General features: G+C 41.5%; 1 protein-coding gene across 6 annotated transcripts in view; it reads right to left on the minus strand.

The window, feature by feature from the left end:
- Positions 1-26046, minus strand: part of EXTL3 (exostosin like glycosyltransferase 3) — a 127581-nt gene that overhangs the window by 47150 nt on the left and 54385 nt on the right. The window contains exon 1 of one of the 6 annotated variants that reach the window (XM_079925783.1): positions 17016-17150. The exons of 4 other annotated variants lie outside the window; for them this stretch is intronic. The gene's annotated coding sequence lies outside the window, so the exon portion shown is untranslated. Of the gene's footprint in view, positions 1-16963; positions 17151-26046 lie in introns of those variants that run through there. One more of the 6 variants, XM_079925782.1, reaches the window with a different exon arrangement.

Below are 26046 nucleotides of genomic sequence, written 5' to 3' on the forward strand. Positions count from 1 at the left end.
CGGCATTCTCAAAGGCAAACCATCCAGCTATATGGTTACTTATTTATGAGCTCTAAGAGGGAATAAACCAAAATGCTAAAACGTAGAAAAATCCTTACCTTTTAGAAGTATATACTGAGATATTTATAGAGGATTTACCTGGAATTTGCTTAAAAGTAAACAGGATGAGGGTGGTGAGGAGTATTCTGGGATATCAGTGAAACACGATTAGCCATGAGCAAATTGCTGTTGACACTGAATTATGGGGATACATGCATGTCTGCTTTTATATATGTTTAACATTTCTCATATTAAAAACTCAAAACTAAATTATACAGAGTCTAAACAAAATGTTTTTTAAAAGTTATTTGGAGACTGATGATACTTAATCTAATACTGCTAATGCTACCAACCTACAGTGAACAGAACTGGGAACAGAAACAAACGTTCTAATGGAAACCAGTAATTCAACAATGACTCAAAAAAATTTATCCCCATCAAGTTCCATCTCTTTTACTGAAATTGGGCAAAAGTGTCATCAGTGCCCAAAAGCATGAACTTTCTTTCCTAAACAGCTAATTATTGCAAGCACGAAAGAAAAAGAAAATGCTTAGAACCTCTTCTGTCATTCTCTGGAAAATGACAACGAAGGTATTAGGATCTAGAAATAAATGTCACCTGAAACCCTGATAAGGAGAAATCTCATTAATTCTGTCATCGGCCACAGCACTGAATGCCCAACTTGTCAGCCTGCCCCCTACAATGCATTCTATGCACAGCAATCAGCATCATCTTCCTAAAACATGAGTTAGACCAGGGATCTCCTTTCCTTAAAAATTTTCAGTGCTTTCCTGCTACACTGCCAGGCCCTTCATAACTAGCTCCCCGGCCACCAAGCTAATCTCATACGACATCACTGCCATACTTGCTCGTTCAGCTTTAGCTACACTGGCTTCCTTTCAATTCTTCAACCAGCCAAGCTCTTAACTGCTTCAGAAGCTTTATACTTGCTGATCTTTTAGTCTCGAATGCTCTTCCCCAGGCTCTTCTCTGGTTGACTCCTTCTCATCCTTCAGATCTTAATTTCTTGATATTCCTGTTTAAGGTAGCCTTTCTTACCCCCTGACACTTTCTGGCACTGATCTACTGATTTCCTTCATAATATCTTTTCATTTATGTTTTGTCCCTTTCTGCTTTGCTGGCACCCAGTCGTCCTCCTACCTCATACAGAAAGTGCTCCCCAAGGCTTCTGACATAATCTGGTACTGAATCCATTCGCTGAAATGGCGGCAACCCCCAAAGTACCCCCAAAATACTAGTAGACCAGTATTTCCAGCTCCCTAAAGGATATCTCCCCTAGGATACACTATGGCCATTACATGGTTCGAAATATTCCCACTTTCCAGTAACTTTCAGTTCTGCCCATGATATTACACTCTTCTAGTCTTACAAACTAGAAACAATGTGATATACAGCAAGGAGTATAGACCTCAAAGCTAGCCAGACCTGGATCAAACCCCAGCTTTGTAAGCTAGTAGATGGTCACTTAACCACTCTAAGCTGCATTTTTTTCTTAAGTAAAAGAGAACACTCATGTTCAGGATTGTTATAAAAATCAGAGATAAAGCAGTGAGTAAAAAATACCCTGTACAGTATCTCGCATATAGTAATCTATTTATTAGCTACAAGTCCTGGAGTTATTTTTAGATCTGCCAAACTGCATCCATTCTTTTTTGTAATAATAATAATTATGGTAATAATATATTTATAATAATAATAATTTACAATAATGTTTGCATTTATCCCTTCCTTTTATACAACTGCCTTCAACCTAGTACTGGACCATAACAAACCATTATGACTAATCTCATATTCCCCATCAGTTTATCTTGTGCATTACTCTAAATCAATCTTTTTTATTTCATCTAATAATGCTTTAGCTTGAATAATTTCAACTGACCTATCTCTGAGTTCACCATTCTTCTGCTATTTCTAGTTTAAGGTTAATTCCATCCAATAAATTCTTAATTTCAGGTATTATATTTTTCAGTTCAAGAATGTCCATTAAGTTCTTTTTTAGAGATTCCATTTCTCTATTGAAATTCTTCATCTATTAATTTTTTCCATCTTTTCCTCCATTTTCTTTAGCATATTTATGAGAATTAAATTTCTTATCTAATTCCAACATCTGGGGCACCTGTGGATTTTATTCTATTTTTCTCTTGATTGTAGGTCATATTTACCTGTTTCTTTGTAATCTTATGATTTTTTATTGTGTGCTGGACACTGTTTAGAAGAACTATAAACACTGGAGTAAACAATTTTCCCAAGAGATGGCATACTTTTCTTTTTTTTTTTTAAAAACCCTCTACCAGCCTGGCAGTTATATGTTCAATTTATGACTTCAGTTGAAAATTTAACATTATCTCTAATATTTTATCGCTCTTCTTAATAAAAGCTCTTTACCTATGATGACCTCTCTCTTGACTTTTACGTCAATATTGACGGATATTTCGGCTCCATCTTGTTTCTACACTCTTAATGTTAGCCCTTATTATCATTAATGCAATTCATGCTTGTTTAGATTCACCCACATATTTACCAATTTCCTTATTCAGAACTCCATTCCTTTTTGCATTTCATTCCTTCCCTCTGGTTGTTTCCTTTTCCCTGAAGCAGTGCCTCCAGTGAGAGTCTGTTGGGAAACTGTTTTCTTGTGAAAACACTTTATTTCACCCTAAATCCTGAATAATGATCTAGCTGGATATACCATTCTAGGTTAATAATTCTTTTCCACCAACACTGAAGAATCCTCTGGATTCTATTACTGCTGCTGAGATGTGAGATGTCGGTCTAATTGTTGTGCCTGTGGATAACCTGACTTTTCATTCTGGCTATGTTCAAGATCTTTTTGCCTTTGGAATTCTGCATGTGTCTACATGTGGAATCTAGGGGGTGGGGGACGCTCAGCACTCATCAAACTTTCTGGCTCTTAAGATGTGTGTCTCTCATCAAACCAGAAAAGTCTCAGTCATTATCTGTTTGCTTTCTTTGTTTGTTTAGTCTTAGTTTGTTTAGTTTGTTGGTTATCTATTCGTATAGAGCCTGTCGCTCATTCTCTCCTTTTTGAACTCCTATTAGATGACTAGACGTATGTCAGACCTCCTCATTTCATACTCCATGTCTTTAAACCTTTCTTCTATATTTTCTCTTTTGTCCTTTGTGCTACCATCTGGAAATTTCCTCAGGTCTATCCAGTTGAGGGCTCAGGAAATGTTTTCAGTAAAGAGCCAGAGAGTAAATATATTAGGTTTTGGGAGTTACATACAGTCTATGTAGAATATTTTCATTTGTCTCTTTTTTTAAACAACCCTTCAAAAACGTAAAAACCATTCTTTCCATGCAGGCTGTAAAAAATAAGCCACAACCAAGATTTACCCCACAAGCCACAGTGTGCCAACTCCTGATCTAACTCATTAATTCTCTATTCTGTGTCAAAGTGGTTGTTTATCCTACCCACTGAGTTTTAATTTCAATGACTATTTTACATTTCCAGAAATTCTACTGACCCCTTTTTAAAATTTTCTCTTATGTTTACGATAGCACCTATTCTTTCTCACCTTTTCTATTCCTTCTCTTCAGGTGTTTAGTTTGTTCTGTCCGCTGATTCTTGCTCATCGAGGAATAGTAGATTGTTTCCTCCCATGCTTTATAATTCTGTATTGAGTTCATTTTTAGTTGTGCTTTATTTCTGGGAAATCTATGTGGTCTGGGTTGAGGATACCTCCCTCCAGAACAGTTTGTGTCTTCCAGATACCTCTGTCATACTATCAGCCTTACATCACTTTTTATGTCAATTCTCAGTCTGGAGATTCTCCCAGATCCCACAAGTACTGTAGATTTGAACACAAAACTCATATGAAGGGAAATCCATGGTCATGAGTTCTCAGTGAATATTCCCTTCCCTAACCAGCTCTGGATCTTGCTAAGAGAGACAGCTCTCTGTGTGTGCTCACAGGTAGATTTTTTTCTAGTCTATCCACTCCTTTAGTGAATGTTCAACCCTTTGAAGATCCATACTCTTATCTGGTATCTCAGTTTAACACTCACAGGCGCAAGGCTCTTTCTCTTATCTCTGTGGAAACTAAAATGCAAGTTACTAAAACTGGCAAACACCCTAAAACCAGAGATCGCCTCCAGTCTTTTGTCTATGCATGAATAAACATGCTTACAAAAATGGGATATATGTTCTTTTTTGTAATCTGATTTTTTCCACTTATAACAAGAACAGTGTAATGCCCCACATCATTAGACGCTATACTACATGATCATCAATAATTGAATACAGCAAGACCATAATTTATTTAACCAGTCCCCTTTTGCTAGACATTTGTTTCCAATTTTTCACTATAATCAAAACTATAACAACTATTTTTGTAGCTATCTTTGCATACATCCACAGTTATTTCCTTAGAAAGAAAATTTTAACATAGGTCAGAGCAAGAATATCTTACCATTTTAAAAATTACCGTCTACGAGAAAGATGACCATTTATCCTCCCACCAACGATACAGAGGGCATCCGTTCGCCAATAATGGTGTGACAGAAATGGTTATTACTCCACGAGAATGTATTTGCTCTCCTGCATTTCCCACTCTGCCTTACAGTTTGGCTGCAGCCGTTAAGACTAGTTCTTGCCAAAGGGAATGTGAGTAGAAGTAAGGTATCCTTTCCAGTACAAGGCAGTTAAGAATAGCCATGGATTCTTCTTCCCCCCACCACTTGAGAGACTGAAAGCAAAAAACTCTAAAACTATGAAGTGGCAAGATAAAAGCAACACAGACCCCTGAGTCACCGCTGGAGAGGAGCCACAGAAGAGCGTCGTCTGAATTGTGAAGAGTGAGAAATAAACTTTTATGTTAGGCCACTAAGATTTCAGAGTCTGCTGCTGCAGTTAAGCATTAATTAACCTAACTAATCCAACCAAATGCCTTTTTTTAAAACAGTTTGATAAAATGTCATTCTACTGTTTTAATTTACCCCTTATTGTTGGAGGTCGAACAATTTTTGCTCATTGAGTATCTGTACTTCTCTTTTCATGCACTATCACTTCATGTGTTTTGCCAATTTTTCTATCTCTAAATGTTTTATCTTTTTTTTTTTTTTACATTAGTCTGCTGCCCATAATCACTCTTCTGCTAAACTTCCACGATCCTCTATAATCAAGGATGGCTCTACCTACATGCCCTACTTCAACTATTCCACGTACGTCCAGTGAATCTTTCAAGCTCAACCCTACACAAAGAACGAGCTGGCTCAAGTTGTGCTCTTTCTCCAACCTTCTCCATCTCACTTGCCCAACAGACTCACTGGACACTTGGAACAGCATTCTTCCTCTTTTCCACCTAACCCACTTATTCTCTGGGGCCATTTTAGAGTCCCACCTCTTCCATATAGTTTTCTCTAACTACACTTGATTTTTGAACTCTCTAATTCCCACTGTATTCAGTATTAGAGGATTCAGAATTTGATCAACTGTTCATTAGTTTCATTTAAGCAATTTGTTTCTCTCCAGCTGGACTTAAAAACTCTTTGTAGAATGAAACTATTTTTTTGACCTCTTCTGAAATCCCTCTGCAAAATATCACATAGTTCTGGGTTCCAGGTCACTGCTCAATAAATAACAATACTAGATGAAAGTCTTAGTTTACATTTTCATTTTCAATCAAGTTTGAGATTTAGAGCCTATATAGTCTTGGCTCAAGGAAAATGAAACACTGAAAAATAAAGAGAGAGAATTTCACAGCTAGGAGGAGGCTAGAAGGCCATCTGGACTTGCAATTAGACTCTCTAGCTCAGGACTCAACTTTGAGAATTTAAGAATATTACACAATTTCCTCCTTAAAGTGATATTGAAAAATCCCTACTTACCTCCAGGGTTATTGTGAGGATTAAATAAAATACGATAGATTAAATTTTAAAAAATCTATGGGACACAGCTAAAGCTGTGCTGAGAGGAACATTTACGCATGAAATGCTTACATTAGAAAAGAGGGAACATCTCAAATCAATAACCTAAGCTCCTACGTCAAGAACCTAGAAAAAGAACAAACCCAAAGTAAGCAGAAGGAAAGAAAGAATAAAGAGCAGAAATCAATGAAATAAAAAACATAAAAACAAAAGAGAAAAATCAGTAAAACCAAGAGGTTTGTCAATAATTTTGACAAACCTGCTCAAGACTGACAAAGAGATACAAATTACCAACATGGGGAATGAAAGAGGGGATATCACTACAGTTCCTGCAGGCATCAAACAGATAACAAAGGAAGTATAAACAACTTAACACACATAAATTGGACAACTCAGATGAAATGAACCAATGCCTCAAAAAACACAAACACCACAACTCACCCAACAGGAAATAGATAATTGGTCCTATAACTATTAAATAAATCGACTTTGTAATTTTAAAACTCCCCAAAAAGAAATGTCCAGCCCCAAAGGCTTTCACTGGAGAATTCTACTACATGTTTAAAGTATAAATACCTATTCTACATGGTCTCTTCCAGTGGGGGCAGGGGGGAGATTCCCGGTCCTTTTACCAACCCTGATACCCAAACCAAAGAGAGCACCAAAAACGAAAACTACAGATAAATCTCTCTCACGAATATAGACAAAAAACACTGAACAAATATTAGTGAACAGAATTCAGTAATATATAAAAAGAATTAAATTATATTGCACTTAAGTAGGGAAGTGTTATTTTATATAGTTAATCTTATCCAGAAGCATGAACATTCATTCTCTCCATTTATTCACACCTTTATTTCTATCAAATAGTTCTGTCATCCTCATCCCTGCCCCAATGTCTCATATTAAGTTAGTTTGTATTTTATATAATTTACTCATCCGTTCTCCTGGTTCTCCACCGCAACAGCTCATTCTCTGGTTCCTTTTGCCACTCCTTAAATACATTCCTCAGGGGTTTGTCCCTTGTCCTTTTCTCTCTTTATCTTCATTTACTGGAGCTTGCCAATACCTTCAATTAGCACCCCCTGATTGGATGATTCTCAAATTTACCTCTCTAACCTTGATCTCCCTTCTGATATCTCTTTTCCAATGGTCAGCAACACAGACATCTACACCTCAATGTTCCAATGGCAGCAAGGGTACACCTCCTCTGAGTATAAGGAGGTTATGTTAGTTAAGTGTCTTCTCCCAACAAAGAAGGAAAAAAAATTCAAAATACTTGTGCACAGAGATTTATCATTCAAATCACGGCTGATGCCCTACTTTTTACTCTTTCCCTAATCAAAATTTTCTTGCTGATAAATGGAAAGTAGAATTCTTCATATGTTAGCCACTCACTTGAGGGCTTGAAACCAGCTATGTTCCTGGAAAGCTGAAATGGTAAGTAATTCAAGTCAAAAATCCAGAAGATAAGCTGAGAAGTCATCTGGGGCTTAAGAGTTCTCATTCGGAGTTCTGCATATGCTTGTCTTGCCCCTTCATCTCCTCCCTCCTACGCCTCAACCACACCCGTGCCCTCTACCATCTCTACCATCGCCTCCTCTTTGAACGCCTTCTCTGCTAACATTCCTTATCTCCACAGCGAACTCTTCCGTCATCCGTGGGAACATTACCAGCAATGAGGACCTTGCTTTCAAGAGTCTGTTGATATAATAACCATCCTACTGACTCGACTTTTCTTCTTGTAAAACTAAAACACTCTGATATTGAAACTTCCTATCGTGGATTTGGCATATCACTGTTTATTTAGGTCTTCTTTAATGCCTTTCAACAAAGTTGTATAACCTTCCTCATTAAAAAATAAATAAATAAACTGAACTAAAGTAAAACACTCAATGGAAGAGAGAAAGAAAACAGAAGGGAGGAAAGAAGGGAATAAATAGCTGGTTCCACTTGGGCTGCTGTTATGCATTACATCTCAAACGTATGAAGGGAGAATGGAGCAAGAAGCAGAGAAGCTAGACACCTTCCAGATGTTCCCAAATGAAACCTTCAACTGACTTTAACATATTAAATAACTATAATAACAGCTAACATCTATTGAATGTTTACTGTGTGCCAGGTTAGACCTACTGTATTCCTTCACACACTTAATCTTCACAAGAATCCTATGAAGTGGGTTTTACTAGTATTCCCACTGTATTTATACACGAGGAAACCAAAGCACAGAGCTTAGGTAACTTGCCCAGGGGCATCCATATTGAGTAAAACTTGGATTCAACTCAGTTACTCTAAGGCCCACACTCTCTATGTCTTAACCATTATGATAAACTGCCTGTGATGTTAACTCAGGGAACACAGAGCATAGGCACATCATGCATAAATTAATTTTAAATTATCCATATTACTACAGCTGTACTGTAACCACAGATAATGAGTTATAATTAAAACACATGGTAATACTATTCCAAACCTAAAGTCAACCTTATATTCATATTTGTTTATCTGCTAAACAAAACAAGAAAACTATATACTCAGAGTGAATGACCTACCTGTGCATCTGTGCAGGTAGTACTACATGAGCCCATCAAGAAGGTAGAATCCTATTACAACCCAGGAGCAGGTTCTACAGAACCGTTTGTACATTGCTGCTATTACTGCCATTGCCACAAGCCTTTCAAACTAGATAAAGATAGTTCTGTACAGAAAACCATTTCAATAAGGTTGTTGAAAGCAATATTTCAGAGATTTTTAAATACTATAACAACCCCAAAGAACATGATTTCCTGCTAAGCACAGGCATGACAGTCTGTTACCTAGTACCTAGTTCAAAAATCAGGATGTTAATAAGCTAAACAAATTAAACAAACTAAAATAAATTTCCCAATACTAGCACTACTATTAAGACTCTGACTTCTCTCTTTTATGGTTCAAAATAACAAAAGGCACTTTCCAGGGAAGCTAACTGTTGTTAAAAAGTCACTTGTAAAAACTGAATGTAGGCAATTCACAAGTTGCAGGAGAGCGAGGTCATGTGTTTTTCACAATACAACCACCACAGTTTATTTACTGGATAAATTTAACCTGGGTGTAAAACAAAGGAAATAAAAAGTTGTCAGCAATTCAAAACCAAAATCAGGAGAGAAAAACTGGTTGTGCATTGACATACTTACTGAGTTACGAGTCAAGATTATGATACAATCACAAAGAACCACAGAGTTGAGCCACCCTTATTACAGGGCTTTGAAAAAAAGGAAAAACAAATATTGCTTGGTCTCAAGAACAGATTGTTCCACAGATGCCCCTAGCAGACACAGAAGGAGCTCACCAGTAAGTAATAAGCGTTCCTTCCGCTGCTCAACTGTGTATAGGTATTAACAAGCAAACTAACATTCTTGATTAACCCAGGTCACAATATTGCTGCATTTAGTCAGCAATAAACCTGAACCCAGAAGTCTCAACTCCCAGGATAAGTCCTCAATTGGAAAATTATGCCAATTCCTGTATCTGTTTCCCTTCCCACCAGTTTGATAACATCCCACAATCAAAATCACATTGTCTCATAAGTCAGTTTTTAACTAGGGTTACAAATCAGATGCACAACTCAGCTAAGAATGTTTTCACATGATAAACCCAGGCCCACCAAACATTAACTGAATCAGAATTCCCAAGCATGGGCCCAAGCTCCCGCAGTTTGACAAAGCTCCCAAGTGATTTTAATGCAGAACACACTACTCAATAAAATCAAAAGTACTGGTCTAACAAAGAACTGATGACAATCCTCATTCAGATTGATGACATCTGAATCAATGTAATTATAGACAACTGAGGAAGTCAAAGAGCAATATACCTTATTCATGCAGGAAGTCTACAGACTACATCATAGACTTTTGGAAGAGGTGGGGGTAGACTTTTGGAAGAGGTGGGGGTAGACCTTTCACTTGTTATAACTATATATATATTTACAATGCACTCTAGATAACACACTTTACATATACTTTCTCATTTCATCCTCATATCAACCATCTTGGGGTTAGGCTTGTTTTTTCTACTTTGCAGAAAAATAAGTGTGAATCCCAAGGTTAGGTAACCTACTTAAGGCCATATAGCAAGAAGGTGAGGAGCCCAGATACAAATCCAGGTGTCCGACCTGCACCCTGCTACCCATGTGTTTACTATTTGTTTACTTAAAAGACTCATTTTGGCTTTATTTACAATAAGCATGTATTGCTTTCATAATTAAGAAAAATATTATCTTGCTGCAGTCAGTTCAAAGTACACCACATTAGATTTTTCCATAAATAACGTGACAATCAGCTTTTTAGAAAAAAATAAAGTTGAATTCCTGAATGACAAACCAAATCCCAAAATAAGTCCCAGATGGATTCAAGAGGTAATTATAATAAATGAAACCACAAAAAGAACAAAAGGAAAACATAAATGTAATTTCACCACAAGATAAGTACAGCTACTTTTACAGGAATCTAAGCAAAAGTGGAATCCATAAAAGTTCAACAAATCTGACTATGTAAGAATCAAAGGCTTCTACATTTTTTTTTTTTCAGTTGAGATTCAGTGAAAAGATTAGTGGAAGCATTTACAACACAGCATTACTTTCACAGAAGTAAAAGCAATACAATAGTGGTCAAAGGAAATAAGCAGGAAGCTACACAAAAAGGTGTCCAAATGCTAAACATTTTTAAATGTTTAATCATCCCAGCAATCAAAGAAGTATACATTTAAAACAAGACACAGTGACATTTTCCACCTATAAACCAGCAAAGAATAGTAAAATTACAGTATCTGGTACTGACGAGGGTACATTCCCATACTCTGGTGCTGCGAAGGAGAACCCACACTCCTTTCTGGAGCACGATTTGGCCTTAAGCAATAAAAGCCCTGAAATGGTGCCTTCACTTTGACCCTACAATTCCACTTCCAGAAATTATTCTTAAGAAAGAATCATGAATGAGAAAAAAGATTTAATATCAAGAATGTCCACATTACAAAGTAAACCATTTAGTATAATAAAGTACAGTACATCTCTGTACTCCGCTGGCAGCTACAGTGACAGGTACTCTTACGCTGTATTCGTAGGAACGTAAACTTGCCATCTGTAACAAGTCTTTAAAATATTCATATCTTCGACTCAGCAATTTCACTTTCTAGGAATGCATTCTATGTGAACAAAGATTTGTATTATTGATATAAAAATGTAATCACCAAGCATTCTTTATAATAGCAAAAAAAATTATAAATTAAATGTCCAAGATTAGGAGGAAGGTTAAATATTAAGTATGATAAATCCATGTCATTAATATGATTATCACTCTGTCATTAATGTGTTATCTGTCAATAAGCTTTTCAATCGTTTTAAATCAAATGGGAAAATGTTCACAATATGTGAAAAATACAGATTCCACTGTATGGAAGGAGGAGGTGTAAAAACAGGGTTTTTTGTGTTTTTTTTAAAACAGGTTTTTTTAAATAAGATCTTCAGATAGATTTTGCTGAAGAATCCTTCTGGAACAGTCAACTTGATGCGCAAGTGCCTAGAGCATAAACTAATTTCTCTAAGGGTTTCCATGCCTCAAGAAAATAAGATTTTCACCTTATGCTATGGAGGTATACAATTGATATCATTAGTGTAGACTCTAGTCTCCCTAAATGAGATAGAAAACTCAAGTAGAAGTTTGCTAAGCAATACGTAAATCAGCTTTATGACTCAGGCATCCAACTTCAACCTGCATGGGTGAATTCAACTTGAGACTCCGATTCTGTCATCCCTTTACCACTACTACCATCTTTCTGATTCATCAGGCCCCCTAACTTCATAATTCCTGTCTTTCTTGACTCATATGTTCCTCATCCTTTTTCAACTCATAAACTAAAGGGGTACACTATATGACCTCAAAGATCCTTTGAGATTCTAGGACCCTGCTGACTTACAACTGCCTTGCACACAAAAAGCACATACATACTGTTTACTGGTGGCGGGGAGGGAAATATTACGAATAAATAAACTCAAGGCTATCCCCAAGACCTCCTTTTGTTTCACCTCCAAAATTTCAAGCATAATGCTTTCTTTTAAGGCCCCCCTTAATTTTCCACTGAATCCGATAATAATAATTTGGAGTCTTCACCAACTATCTTCTCCATTTTAAGCCACAATGCCTTTATACTTTACAGATCCACTTCAGAAATAAAGGAAGTCAGGCTGGGAAGAGTAAGTCAAGGTTGGAAAAAACCTAGGATACAAAAAGATTTTATCAGTCTGTAATATCTAAGCAGATAACATTTAAAAGAGATAAAGGCAGGGCTTCCCTGGTGGCGCAGTGGTTGAGAGTCCTGTACCCCGATGCAGGGGACACGGGTTTGTGCCCCAGTCTGGGAAGATCCCACATGCCGTGGAGCGGCTGGGCCCGTGAGCCATGGCCGCTGAGCCCGCGCATCCGGAGCCTGTGCTCCGCAACGGGAGAGGCCCCAACGGTGAGAGGCCCATGTACCGCAAAAAAAAAAAAAAAAAAGATAAAGGCAGAGTTCAGGCACTTAGATCCCAAAACTACAAGGAAATGATTTAGCTTAATAACAGCGCGCACACACACACACACACACACACACACACACACAGAGTTATGATTTTAGTTGACTATAATTTCAGTGAATCAAGAATATATGACTATCACCTGTTTTTCCTGTTTTTTTGTTTTGTTTTGTTTTGTTTTTTGGTATGCGGGCCTCTCACTGTTGTGGCCTCTCCCCTTGCGGAGCACAGGCTCCAGACGCGCAGGCTCAGCGGCCATGGCTCACGGGCCCAGCTGCTCCGCGGCATGCGGGATCCTCCCGGACCAGGACACGAACCCGTGTCCCCTGCATCGGCAGGCGGACTCTCAACCACTGCGCCACCAGGGAAGCCGCCCCTGGTTTTTTTTTTTAAACAAAATATAGTGTCAAAAACAAAAGAGTAAAAGTTACCCCACTCTGCTCTCTGACACTGTATACTGAATACTGTACACTGTGCTGACCGCCACACTTTAAGAGGAACATTAACAAAGTGAATGCAGGGCAGAGGACTAAGAAATTGGTGAGGGGATTTGAAACTGTCAAATAAGAAACAGCTGAAGGAAATGGGGATCGACAGCCTGTGGAGTAGAAGATCTAGGAAAAGGATGGTAATCTCAATGACCACAGAGGCCCTGAGAGTGAACTAGATGAACCAAGGCGGCCGGCAGAGACCTTAGCAAAATGGAGAGCATATTTAGCATCTAAGGGAGATTACTACCATCAGAAATGTGAGCTCTACAGCACCAATGCCTATAATTTTTTCTTAAGAAAAGCCAGGAAAATAGATTTTTATGTGAAATCTCTGCATTTCTGAAAGTTGGCTCCCAATGTAAGTCTTTGTGTAAGTTGGGTGGCCAAATGGTATGTGCACAGGCCTCACTTGATCCATGCACACTAATTTGCAACTCGTGTCTTGGGAAACATGATGGCTGTCTTCCAACATCTGCAGAACTGTCAGAGGGAAAAGGAATAGACTTGTTCTACACAGCCCTAAAAGGTGACACTCACAGAAAGGCAAACTGCAGCTCAATAAGGAAAAGCATCCTAAAAACTAGTCTGCAAATTAGAATGGGCTGCCCAGAAAGGTTCACATCACTGTATTCAAAGAGGGACAGGTCAGTAAATGTTATTAGCCAATTCAAGAATGCTGCCTCTTACTACATCTGGTCAAATAACTAAACCTCCCAAGCCTCAGTTTTCTTTCCTACCTTCCTCCCCCTCAAAAAAAGGAATACTGTAACATTTAGCCTCTTATCTCTCAGAGTTACTATAAAGATCAAAATCTATGTGAGAAAAAAAATATATGAAAGTATATGATCGCCAAGAACTATAGTAATTTAAGACATTATTGTAATCTACCATCATAATGTATTTATGCATGTCTTATCTCTCTTACTATACAGGCTAAGGGCACATTCCAAATCTAATTCATTTTTTTAAATTCCTCAGAGTACCAAATGTTTGTTGAAAAAAGGTTTAAAAGGAAGTTGGAGGAGACAGTTAAAATGATGACAATATAAGAGGATAAGATAAACAGCCAAAAAAGCAAACATCCAGGGGGTTAATCATTAATAACACTGATCAGCCTAAAAGGTATTGGGCACAGTCAAACGGAGAAATACAGAAAAGTAGCAACATGTGTGTGAAGGCGCGATACTTTAAGGCAGGCATTGGCAAACTACAGCCAGCTGCCTGTTTTGTAAATAGTTACATTAGAATACAGCCTTGCTCATTCAGTTATGGATTGCACGTGTGTATTATTGTATGTACATACTGTATATATGTACTATATATCAATATATGTTGTTTTCAGTCTACAGCAGCAGAGCTGAATAGTTGCAAAGCCTAAAATACTCATTATTTGGCTGTTAACAGAAAAAATTTGCCTACTTTTCTATAAAAGTACTCCCAGGTTACAAACCACAGAATGCTGAGACATAGTTCATCTTCCCTATGGCTCCATCCCTGCGATTTTAATGGGTCATTTTGGTACACATAAGCAAAATCCTACACTAAACATCATGACCTAAGAGCAGAGGAGGTAAATATGTCACTGAATGGGGTCTTCATATTCCTCTTATATACCCAAGATTATAAAATTTTTAATGCTGCTTCTTTTCCACCTAGTAATATCACCAAAGAGATCTGAAAAACTCCAGGTGTACAAGGAGTGTGGAACTGGTTCAAGCAGGAAAAGATCATGCTTAGAGGTGAGCCTCCCCATCTCTCTTGAGTTCTCGAACTCCGTCTGCTTGAGCTCCACTATTTCAAGGAACCTACAAATAGATGAAAAATCCTTTCTTTCCTCTTAGTTACCCTATCATTACCAGTTCTCAAAAGGAACAGCTGCCGAAAATTAAGAGGGAAAAAACAAAATGAAGATAAATATGTTAACAGAAGTTTCCTGAGCTAAACTTAATATCCAGCAGAAACTAGTGCAGTTTTACGACTTTATGAAAGGTTCATATTCCTTGCCTCACTCTGAAGTAATTATATGCAAAGACATTCAAGCCTCTACCAACAGCAGATCAGGAGGGACCTTCATTTTTCTCCTAATACCTCAATCTCCTGCTTCAGGCAGTATCTCCAACCCTCCTCCACCGGACCATCTACCAGTCTTGGCTCAGTTAGGGACGCCCACACACACACAGCCCACCACAGCCAAGGCCTCACTCCTGTACCGCCCTTCAGTGAGTTTTCAATCAACAGCTAGCCTAAAGCCCTGAAGGAAAGGGCAGGCCCTTATCTAATCCCCATACATTCTTCTGATGGTGTCAAGCTATCCTTTGAATCTCCCCCCTTCACCCCCTGGAAGTCTACTTCTCAGGCTTAACTTTACCCCTGACTCATTTCTCTCAAACCTGTTTGCTTAAATTCTTTGTATTCACAGGTTAAAACTCTGAGGCCTAATCATAAAAAGATTCCAACTACACACGCTAAGCAGGTTTTCTTCGCCTTAGTAAAGTGAGGCGTGGGGACCTGAAGACGCAAGCTCGGCAATCGTTTGTCCAGTAGGTATGCCCCCCGGAGAGCAGTGGCCATCTCTTCAAGTATTAAATAAACCATGTTTCAAGTATTCTGAAGATACACGATTTGAATCCTCTTCCGGAAAGCACTGAGGCCAGTTTCCCTCATATCAATATTTATGAGTACTAACGACTCCTCACAAGCAGAAGATCAGGAAATTCCCACAGGAAAAGGCATTTTTAACACACCAAGTATGAGTTTAACAACATGGGTCTTCTTTCACCCTGAAATATTTAAAAGTCCCCCTGGTAAAAGTTGGTGAGAACGCTGAGCTCCACTCAAGACTATCAGGACCACCCAGGTTACGATCCCAGGCACTCAGTACAGTTAGAATAACTGAACCAGAGTGCGAGACACTGGCTGAGCAAAACGGGGGTAAAGGCCGTCTTCGTGACTACAATGCACAGATCTTTTTAAAAACGTAAGAAAACATGGGGAGCCCAGCCTTCAAAAATGAAGCTACCTAAATTGGAGAAAGAAAGCGAGGAGAAGAAATATAAAGAGACCTCTTAGATAAACCACATATGGGGGAAAAAACTCCGAAGGAGTGGAACCGAGAGGACTTGATGAAGCCCCTTAGAATTTCTGAAAAGAGAAGGGAGGAATCCATCAAATTCAAATCTTTTGAGAGCCACAAAAACTTAAAAAGGTTCTGAACCACTGGCTCAACGTGGAGAAGAGAAACAGTCTCTCTGCAGTCTGGCAGCCCTGCCCGGTCTCCATAGGGTTCCGGATTCGCAATGAACCATGCCGGGTAATCCGAATAACTCGGCTAAGATTTCAGTCGTGTAGACGCGCACTCCGCAGCCCCTCTCCTGCCCAAGCAGCTTTGGGCCCACCGCTTCAGATCCTGGGCCCCAGAAGCACAGAACAGCAGCACCTGGACCCTTGGGCAGGAAGTGGCTATTCTGACTGTGGGCTCCTCATAAAAGGAGGTGAGCCTGGTGAAAAGAGCCAGAGGAAGAGCAGCTGCTGGCGGCTGTGTCTGAATGCAGCAGAAAGCAGAACTGGGAGTGTGTGCACGCAGAAAAGGGGAGGGGGGGCAGTCCGGGAGGCCCCTTCGTGGACCGAAGATGCTCTGCACAAACAGCTGGACAAACACAGGAGGGGAAAGGAGGGGAGAGGGCTGCACAGCTGAGGCCGAGCCTTTAGAAAAAGGGGTAGAGGTGGGTGCGAGGTAACTGGGACTATAGGGGGCGTCTGGGGGTGGGGTGGTCGCGTTTAGACCCCCCCCAAACCCCCGAGGGGGCCCGTTACCCACCCCCCTCGCTGGTGGCTAAGGCTCTGGAAGTCCTCTCCCGAGACGTCTGAGAAGGCCTACTCCGAGGCTGCACGCCCCCGCCGCACCGGGCAGCAGCCTTTCGCCGGCTCCCGCGGCCCCAAAGCGGCCGGCCCCGGACGCGGCCGGTCCCGGGATCCCTACCACGAGCCCCTTCCGGGCTGCTCCGGGCTCCCGCCGCCGCCAGGAGTCCTACCGGCTTCCAGTTCAGGGACGAGCCGCCACCGCCGCCTGCGCGAGACTCGGGCTCCCAACAGCCGCTCTCGCCGCCTGCAGCCCGCCTTCCAGGCCGCGCCGGATCCTCAGCTCCCCCTGCAGGCTGGCAGCCATTTCCGACCAGCGCCGGCGGAACTTGCCGAAGTGCGCCGCGCCGGAAATGGCCGAACCCGGGCGCTCGCGAGCTGGGGGGATGGGGGTGGGGGCGGGGCGCGTGGGGGGCGGGGAGTTGGCGGTGGGCGGGGGCAAAGGGGCGTGGCTGGGGCAAAGGGGCGGGGCGGGGCGGGGCGGGGCGGGGCGGGGCGTCCGCAACTTTGCCGACCGCGCCCGAAGGGCCGCCAAGGCCTTGGGCACCGCGAGCGGCCGCGCCGGGGATTGTGGGAGACGCCCGCGTGGAGGAAGCCCGTGCCCGCCCCTCTGGGCCCTCAGACCCGCGTCCTATCAATGCTCCTAACTCTTTCCGAAAAACCTCTCCGGGGCTTGCGAAGAGAATGCTCCCGCCGGTTCTGGATCGCGTTCTGACTCCAGAACCTCAGACGCTTGGAGCGGCCCGGTGAACTTTAGGTCTAAAAATAAAGCCATCCCCACAGAAAAGGCCTTCCTCAGTGAGCTTACCGGTCTCCGGCAATGGTCTGGAGTTGTGAAACACTCTGATTATTTAACAACAAAGAAAAGGCCGGACGGCGTGATGCCTAGGAAAAAAAATCCCGGGGGTTTGCAAAAACAATGGTTTAGTCCAGTCGTGTTGGCGTGGTCAACCAAAACTGGGAGGAAAAGGCGATGCAGTTTGAAATACTTAAGAGCCAACCCCTGTGAGCGGAAAAGCGCACATATTCCTACTGCCCTAAGAGACGCGTCGCTGTCAACTTCCACACTTGCAAAGTCAGGACAAAACTTTTTGTTTAACTGAAATGATGGGAGTGGGTTGAGGAACTCCACCAATCCTGGAAGACACACCTGATTATTAATGTTCACTCAGGAATGCGTTTAAGCCATTATTTAAAATCCGTAAATGCAATATGATGTAAGATCAAATTTGCTTCAACTTTTTTTAAACATGCTTTTAATTTCCAAAGGGCGGGGCTTCTACTCCAGGGTTTTCCAACCAGGGAACCCGACACACACCAGGACACGAAGAAGCTGGGGAGGCAAGGCAGGGGCGAGCTGGGATCTCCGTACTTGGGTGGTCTGTACGTTAGACAAACTGCACGCCCTGAGACCCCTCCACAGCTGCCCTGTCTCATCCACACACCTTTCCTGGTGGAGCCCAGAGGCTGACATGGGACAGTTTGGGCTAAGGTTTCCATTTGCAAAACAAAACTTTTAAAAACCTAGCAACCTGTTCTCCAGAGAACACTCTTCATCTCCCCAAACCCATCCACCCCTCCTTTTGCTGATCCCCCTTTTCTTCTCTCTTTCCTGACATCTCCTTACTCTTCCCTCTCACCGCACTCTTACCTCTCCTTTTCCCTTTATTACTAAGGACAAACTTAAACCTTCAAAGTCGAACCACTGTCATATATGTACAAAAACAACCCCTTTCTGGGCTTCCCTGCTGGTGCAGTAGTTAGGAATTTGCCTGCCAATGCAGGGGACACGGGTTCGAGCCCTGGTCCAGGAAGATCCCACATGCTGCTGAGCAACTAAGCCCGTGTGCCACGAGTACTGAGCCTGCGCTCCAAAGCCCATGAGCCACAACTACTGAGCCCATGTGCCACAACTACTGAAGCCCGTGCACCTAGAACCTGTGCTCCACAGCAGAAGCCTGCACACCACAACGAAGAGCAGCCCCCGCTCACAACTAGAGAAAGCCCGCGTGCAGCAACGAAGACCCAACGCAGACAAAAATAAATAAAATAAATTTATCACACACAAAAAAATTCCTTTCTAACTTTTACCAATTTTGTTGAGAAAAGTTGGAGGCAAGGAAGTAAAAATCAAAATGCTTTAAAAATCAAAAGAAATGAAATGAAATGAAAATGGGGAAAACTGTTCCGTTGCCCAAATATCAAGAATAGCCTGGGCTTCCCTGGTGGTGCAGTGGTTGAGAGTCCGCCTGCCGATGCAGGGGACACAGGTTTGTGCCCCCGTCCCCCGGTCCGGGAAGATCCCACGTGCCGCGGAGCGGCTGGGCCCGTGAGCCATGGCCACTGAGCCTGCGCGTCTGGAGCCTGTGCTCCGCAATGGGAAAGGCCACAACAGTGAGGCCCGCGTACCACAAAAAAAAAAAAAAAAAAAAAAATAGCCTAAAGTTGTTCTTTTTTTTTTTTCTTCACACTTCATCTTCTTGGCTCTCCTCCAGAGGTCTGTGGCAGCAGGCAGAAGTCTGGCAGTGTGGGAGGAGACGCAACAGAAGCCCAGAAGCCAGGGCTGGTTCATCACCAAGCACTGGTTCATCTCCACGCGGACAAAAGAGGGCCTGCAGATAAGCTGCTTCCTGGCGGACTCATCCTAAATGTCTTCTTCTACATCTGAGGGGCTTAACATTGCTGCCCCTAACGCCGACTTATTTGATTCCAACAAAAGTTCAAGATTTAGGGTGAAAAAGGATACCCAACCAAAATTTGGTCAAACCTTGACATCCCTAGAGCCCTGGGTGCTGCTGAGCACCTGCCTCCTTTGGATCTTGTGAGCCTCTTTTCTCCCACAGTTCATCTCTCTAGCTATGATGTGGGCCACTTTCTTTTCCTCTCCACGTTCTCTTCCTAGTATCATCTAAACCTCGAAGCAGATCCCTCACTGCATCGCCCCAGTCCCTATTTTCCAGCTGCACTGGAGACATCACCATCATCATCCTATGAATACCTATTTTATGAATCCTAAGCTAAACCCTTCGTTGGCATTGTCTCAGTTAAATCCTTGCAGGGTGATATCAGCTTACTGATAGGGAATTGACATGTCAAGAGGCTAAATAAATAAGGTGCCCAAGGTCACAGAGTGAAGTGCAAAGTACAGATGGAACTCCAAGTCTCCCCAACTTCAAAGTCAATATTCTTGACCAGAACAATCTGGTTGTCTTACCAGGACCTTAAGCTTAATGTATCCCACACTGAACTCATCTTTATCCCTTCCCCCTATGCTCTCCTCAAATGCCCTTATTTATAATAGTGTGACCATTATCTTTCCTAACATAGAAACTCAAAACCTGGCATCATTTTTTTTTTGGCTACGCCATGCAGCTTGCAGGATCTTAGTTCCCTCAGCAGTGAAAACACCGACTCCTTACCACTGGACCAACAGGGAATTCCCCTGGTGTCATCTTTGACATCTCTCTTTACCTGCACGTTAAATCAATTTTCAAGACTTAAAGCCTTGACGTGCAGGATCTCTACAATCTGTCCTCTGCAGTCTCACACCTAGTTCCTGGCTTCAAGTCCTCTCCTGGGCTGTTGCCTTACTATTTTAAGTTCTGGCTCAGGAAATACAATCACATTCACAGGGGCTCTCCTCAAGAAAGAAAGCCAAGACAACAGGACATACAATGAAGCTCATCTTCACTGATATGACACCTCTCAATGTTATGACCTTTTACAACATATTGTAGGCTTCTAATAGCAGGAGCCTATGGGTCTTCTCTCTAAAGCATGGTCATAGGGACTCAGCAGTGCCCAGTCTCTTTATTTTTGGTTCCAAATTTTAAATTCCCAGAAAAGAGATATGACTGGCCTGGCTTGGGTCCCTTTTCCACCCCTCGATCCATCAGCCTTGGTTGAGCAGCCGGTGAACCTTGTCTAAATATAGCAGTTGGAGCCTCTCCTATAAATAGGGCTTGTTGGGCTTCCCTGGTGGCACAGTGGTTGAGAGTCCGCCTGCCGATGCAGGGGACACGGGTTCGTGCCCTGGTCCAGGAGGATCCCACGTGCCGCAGAGTGGCTGGGCCCGTGAGCCATGGTCGCTGGGCCTGCGCGTCCGGAGCCTGTGCTCCGCAACGGGAGAGGCCACAGCAGTGAGAGACCCGCGTACCGCAAAAAAAAAAAAAAAAAAAAACAGGGCTTGTTCCCAGAAAAGGAGGCATACACCATTCATTCATTCGTTCATTCATTCATTCATTCCATCAATAAGTAGCTGAGCACCTACCAAAATATATGCAAGGTTCCTTCATATATGCAAAATGTCTAGAACATGACCCTGCCCTCATGCCATGAAAGTCACAACATAAAAAGAAATCAGACTTCCCTGGTGGTGCAGTGGTTAAGAATCCGCCTGCCAATGCAGGGGACATGGGTTCAAGCCCTGGTCTGTGAAGATCCCACATGCCATGGAGCAACTAAGCCTGTGCACCTCAACTACTGAGCCTGCACTCTAGAGCCCACAAGCCACAACTACTGAGCCCGCGTACCACAACTACTGAAGCCCGCATGCCTAGAGCCCATGCTCCACAACAAAGAGAAGCCACCGCATCGAGAAGCCCACGCCCTGCAACGAACAGTAAACTAGACCCCGCTCGCCGCAACTAGAGAAAGCTCGCGCACAGCAACAAAGACCCAACACAGCCAAAAATAAACTCATTATTTTTTTTAAAAAATAAGAAATCACTAGATAAAATCATAACAATATTCACCCTTAAGAGACCATCAATACAATTATATGTAATGGAATATAATTCACCACACAGTATATAAGCCTCTGGTGGTAAAAGTAATCAGTACTAACACGTACATGTTCAACAAAACCAGTCCATGGCAGCACCACTAGAAACAGACAGAAACAGAATAAAAACTACCCAAATGTCCATCAGCGGTAGACTAGATAAAGTATAGTGTATTCACACAGTGGAATACTTTACAGCAATGAGAATGAATGCTTTGCAAATATATACAACAAAGTTGATGAATGTCTCAATGTTTAGCAAAAAAAGACAGACATGAAAAAGTATATAGGGTATGATTCCACTCATAGAAAATATGAAAACAGGCAAAACTAATCTACTCTTAGGAAGTAGTTACTAGAGGGGAACAAAAGGGGCTGCGTGGGCACTGGTCCTGCTGTTTCTTGAGCTGGGTGCAGTTACACAGGTGCGTTCAGTTTGTCCCAATCCATCAGGCTGTACACTTTTCATATGTGTCCTTTTCTATATGTATGGTATCCTTCAATTTAAAAAGTTTTTAAAATTAAGTAATTAATGGTTAAGGCAAGGAGCCTTTAATCACCCTTGAACACTGTTGCTATGTTTATCCTAGAGATGCCAATTACTGCTGGCCCCATCCTCCACCTTCTTAGAGACCCTAAACCCATCAGCCTTTGGAAAGAGCCGCCACTCCTACTGCACGGCCTCCTCCCCTCCAGCCCCAGCTGACTGGACTTGCTCTCACCTGGACACTTGGGAGCCGGACACTTTGAAGCTGAGTCAGGTGATAGAGAGTGCTTCATCTAAGAAATTGCACAGATTTGAGGCAAAGAATTTCTGGACATATGCACTGTGATAAGCAAAGAAAGTTGATCTGCAGAAAAGAGAGCCAATACACAGAAGGAAGCAAACAAACCTGTGGGAGATGGAGGGACACGCCCCAGAGGCTGCTTACTCTCCAGCTCTGGTACGCATGCGCCCCACCTGCCACTGGGTACCCATCAGATTGCTCAGGTAACCATACTAGCACAAAAAAGAAAACCTTACTTATTTAAATTAGTGTGAATAGGTTTGTTTGTGGCACGTATTACCTCATTTAGTCCCTATGACAACCCTACACAGTAAGTACCATGACGATTCCCATTTCTCGGAGGAGAAGACGGAAGCCCAGAGAGGACAAGTAACTTGTGCAAATCACACACCCGGTAGGTGATGGTGCCAGGATTTGGACCCAAGTAGTCTGATGCCGGAGCCTGAAATCTTAACAACTTGACTACACTGCAGTGCGAGGGAAATGCTGAAAATGGCAACGTGAATTGCATGTTGCGTTAATGGATTTAACTAAGGCGTCTGATTCTGTTAAATGGAGAAACGATAAAAAAAGATTTAAAAACTGGCTGTCCGAAGAAGTTGGTAAGTACTTCTTTCACAAGGGAATTACAGTTTGAGTTGTAGATGCCAGAGAAACATAAAATGCATATAATGTGACAAAGTATACTAAGTAAGACTGTTTATTTAATTGTTTATTTAAAAAATTGTTTATTTAAAAAATTTCAGCAAAACGCTCTCTTAGCAGGTCCCCACTGATTACCTATTTTCCCCAAAATGTTAATACCCAGGAGAAGGGAGTTTTCATGCTATGGAAGGAGAAATTGATGATAAAAGTTACTGCAAGTCTCAGGGAGGGAGGTGCCAGTTGTCACTTTCCATGATAATGGTCAGGCCCACAGTCCACTCAGCAGAGCTTCTAGATCAATCACAACCAAGCCATTGGTGACCCCCAGCAACCTTCAAAAGGTATGATTCAGGAATTATCAGTGAGTTTAAGTCAGATAAGAACTTGTTCTCTCCATAATGCTTTGATTTTAAAAGAAAGTGCTGACAACCACTACTCAGGATCTTTCTCTATATGACTGAGCAATTTTGTGGCTTATATTTAGAACAATGCATGACAATTTCTAGATTAGAGTTCCAAGGTTACTCTTCTCTTTGGTCCATCAATGCCAAAAAAGACAAAAGGTCATCTTCTGAGGCTCCACGGATAGCACTCTTTAGCCTGCTAAATGGCTCAGTCTGAAAGTCCTTGCTTTGAAGTTAAAAAGAGGCTGTTTTGTCATCTGGCAAAAGGTGGGACAGTTTGGGTGGTTTGCGATAATTTGTAGTAAGAACACTGAGTTAATCTGAGGTCCAAAACAAAGCATGTATTACCGTCAAAAAGGATTTAACTCGTTTCCTCACTACCTTGCACGTGGCTGTGAAAAATAAGTTTTGCTAACAGGAACCTACTGTAGAGCACAGGGAACTCTATTCAATACTCTATAATGGCCTATATGGGAAAAGAATCTAACAAAAGAGTGGATATATGTATAGGTATAACTGATTCACTTTGCTGTACATCTGAAACTAACACAACATTGTAAACCAGCTGTACTCCAATAAAAAAATTTTTAAAAAAAAAGAAAAATAAGTTTTGTACTAGTTTCACATCAGGAAGCTTAGCCTGAGGCAAACCTGTTGTCTACACAAGACGTGTAATCTACAATGACCAATTAACATTCTAAAAGTTACTGTCCCTCAAATATAATGTATTTGTCTCTAAGTTCCCTTCTTCCCTCAAAAGCCTTCTCCCCTGTGTGTTTTTATTCTCTGCTCACCATGTCAGCACAGCTTTGCCGAGGCAGTCACACTGGACGATCAGTAGATATCAAAATGCCATCAAAATTTCCTAAGCCTGCTCCTGGAAGTTCCAAATAGTGATGCAAATGTTCCCAAAGGCAAATATACAGGCACCTAACACTTGCCCTAAATTACGCCAGTGAGTAGTAAAAATGTGCCCAGTTAGGTACAACATGCCACAACATGGCATGAATGACTAGCTGAAGACCTTAATGCAGTGAGAGCTATAACCGGAAAAAAGACAAGTCAGGCCAAGCACTAGATGGCTGAGTTCCAATGTCACATTTGTAGGTAGCCCCACGACTCCAAAATTGTCCTAATACCAAAAGTTACTCATAGATTTAAAAAATCAACTGCTCACTACTTTCACTTAAAAACGCTTCCTGTAGGGCTTCCCTGGTGGCGCAGTGGTTGGGAGTCCCCCTGCCAATGAGGGGACACGGGTTCGTGCCCCGGTCCGGGAAGATCCCACATGCCACAGAGCGGCTGGGCCCGTGAGCCATGGCCGCTGAGCCTGCGCGTCCGGAGCCTGTGCTCCGCAACGGGAGAGGCCACAGCAGTGAGAGGCCTGCGTACTGCAAAAAAAAAAAAAAAAAAAAGCTTCCTGTAAACAAGGCATTCCAACTGAAAATTAGCCAAGTGTCTCAGAGGTACTTAAAGAACGTCAATTAACATCTTAGTTAACCAATTTGCCTGGAAAATCAAAATTGAAAGAGCAATTCCCAAATGTAATCTTGCTCAAAACTTTTAAAATATATAACTTTTTAATAACATATGGGTTTATGTATTCTTTTTAAGTAGTTTCTGCCAACCAGATTTTCAAAAGAAAAATGTGGAGATTTTAAACCAATTCATGAAGGTTTGCAACAAGATTTTATTAAAGAGAAATACTATTTTCCCAAATATTCCTAAATATGAATTCTCAACCTAAATAGTGAGAGCATGTCCAGTCGATCCCAGAACAAAATAATCATTGACCCCTTCCTCAACCCAAGCCTTCAGAAGCCTTGCAAAGACTATGCCACAGGTCAAAACTGGAACCAAATGAAAGTGTGACCACATTTCTACAAATACATCAATTCTGTGGTCCAAAACAAACAACCCAAAGCTCAACTCTAATGGATAACTCTAATGTCGGATTATTTCACCCTCTTGTTACAAAGGGACACGCATCATTACGTTGTGTAGGTTATGATGAAAAGCATAACTGTAAGGTGAAGAGGTGATTATTTAGTAAAAGGATGGCTGATGTAAATAATCCAAAAACATTTTAACCATATGTGAAAAATGCTAAGTATGAAAATCCTTTAAAAGTTCAAATACGACATGCATTTGTATTATTTTTATGTACATTTAACTGTTTCAATGATGCTCAATATTTCCTTATATTTCATATTTAATTAGCTTAAACAATAAGCATGTAAATGTTAGTAGGCACATTAATAGCAAAACAATCACAAAAACTGATAAATTAAATATTTGCCAACTCTATGGCTTCCTTCCAGCTCATGAGCCCAATTTTGTAAAATTGCTATCTTTATGTATCAACCATTTCCATTTCTCCCTTTTTCACTTACTTTGAATGGACTATTATGTGTTTCTACATGATTCTCATAGTCATCTCTAAAGACATTCCATGTCTGTCTCAGTGGTTCCTGAATGACAATTTTTTGTTTGTTTGTTTGTTTGTTTTGCGGTACGCGGGCCTCTCACTGCTGTGGCCTCTCTCGTTGCGGAGCATAGGCTCCGGATGCGCAGGCTCAGCGGT

The sequence above is a fragment of the Stenella coeruleoalba genome (genome assembly GCF_951394435.1).
Source record: "Stenella coeruleoalba genome assembly, chromosome: 7".
Taxonomy (NCBI): domain Eukaryota; kingdom Metazoa; phylum Chordata; class Mammalia; order Artiodactyla; family Delphinidae; genus Stenella; species Stenella coeruleoalba.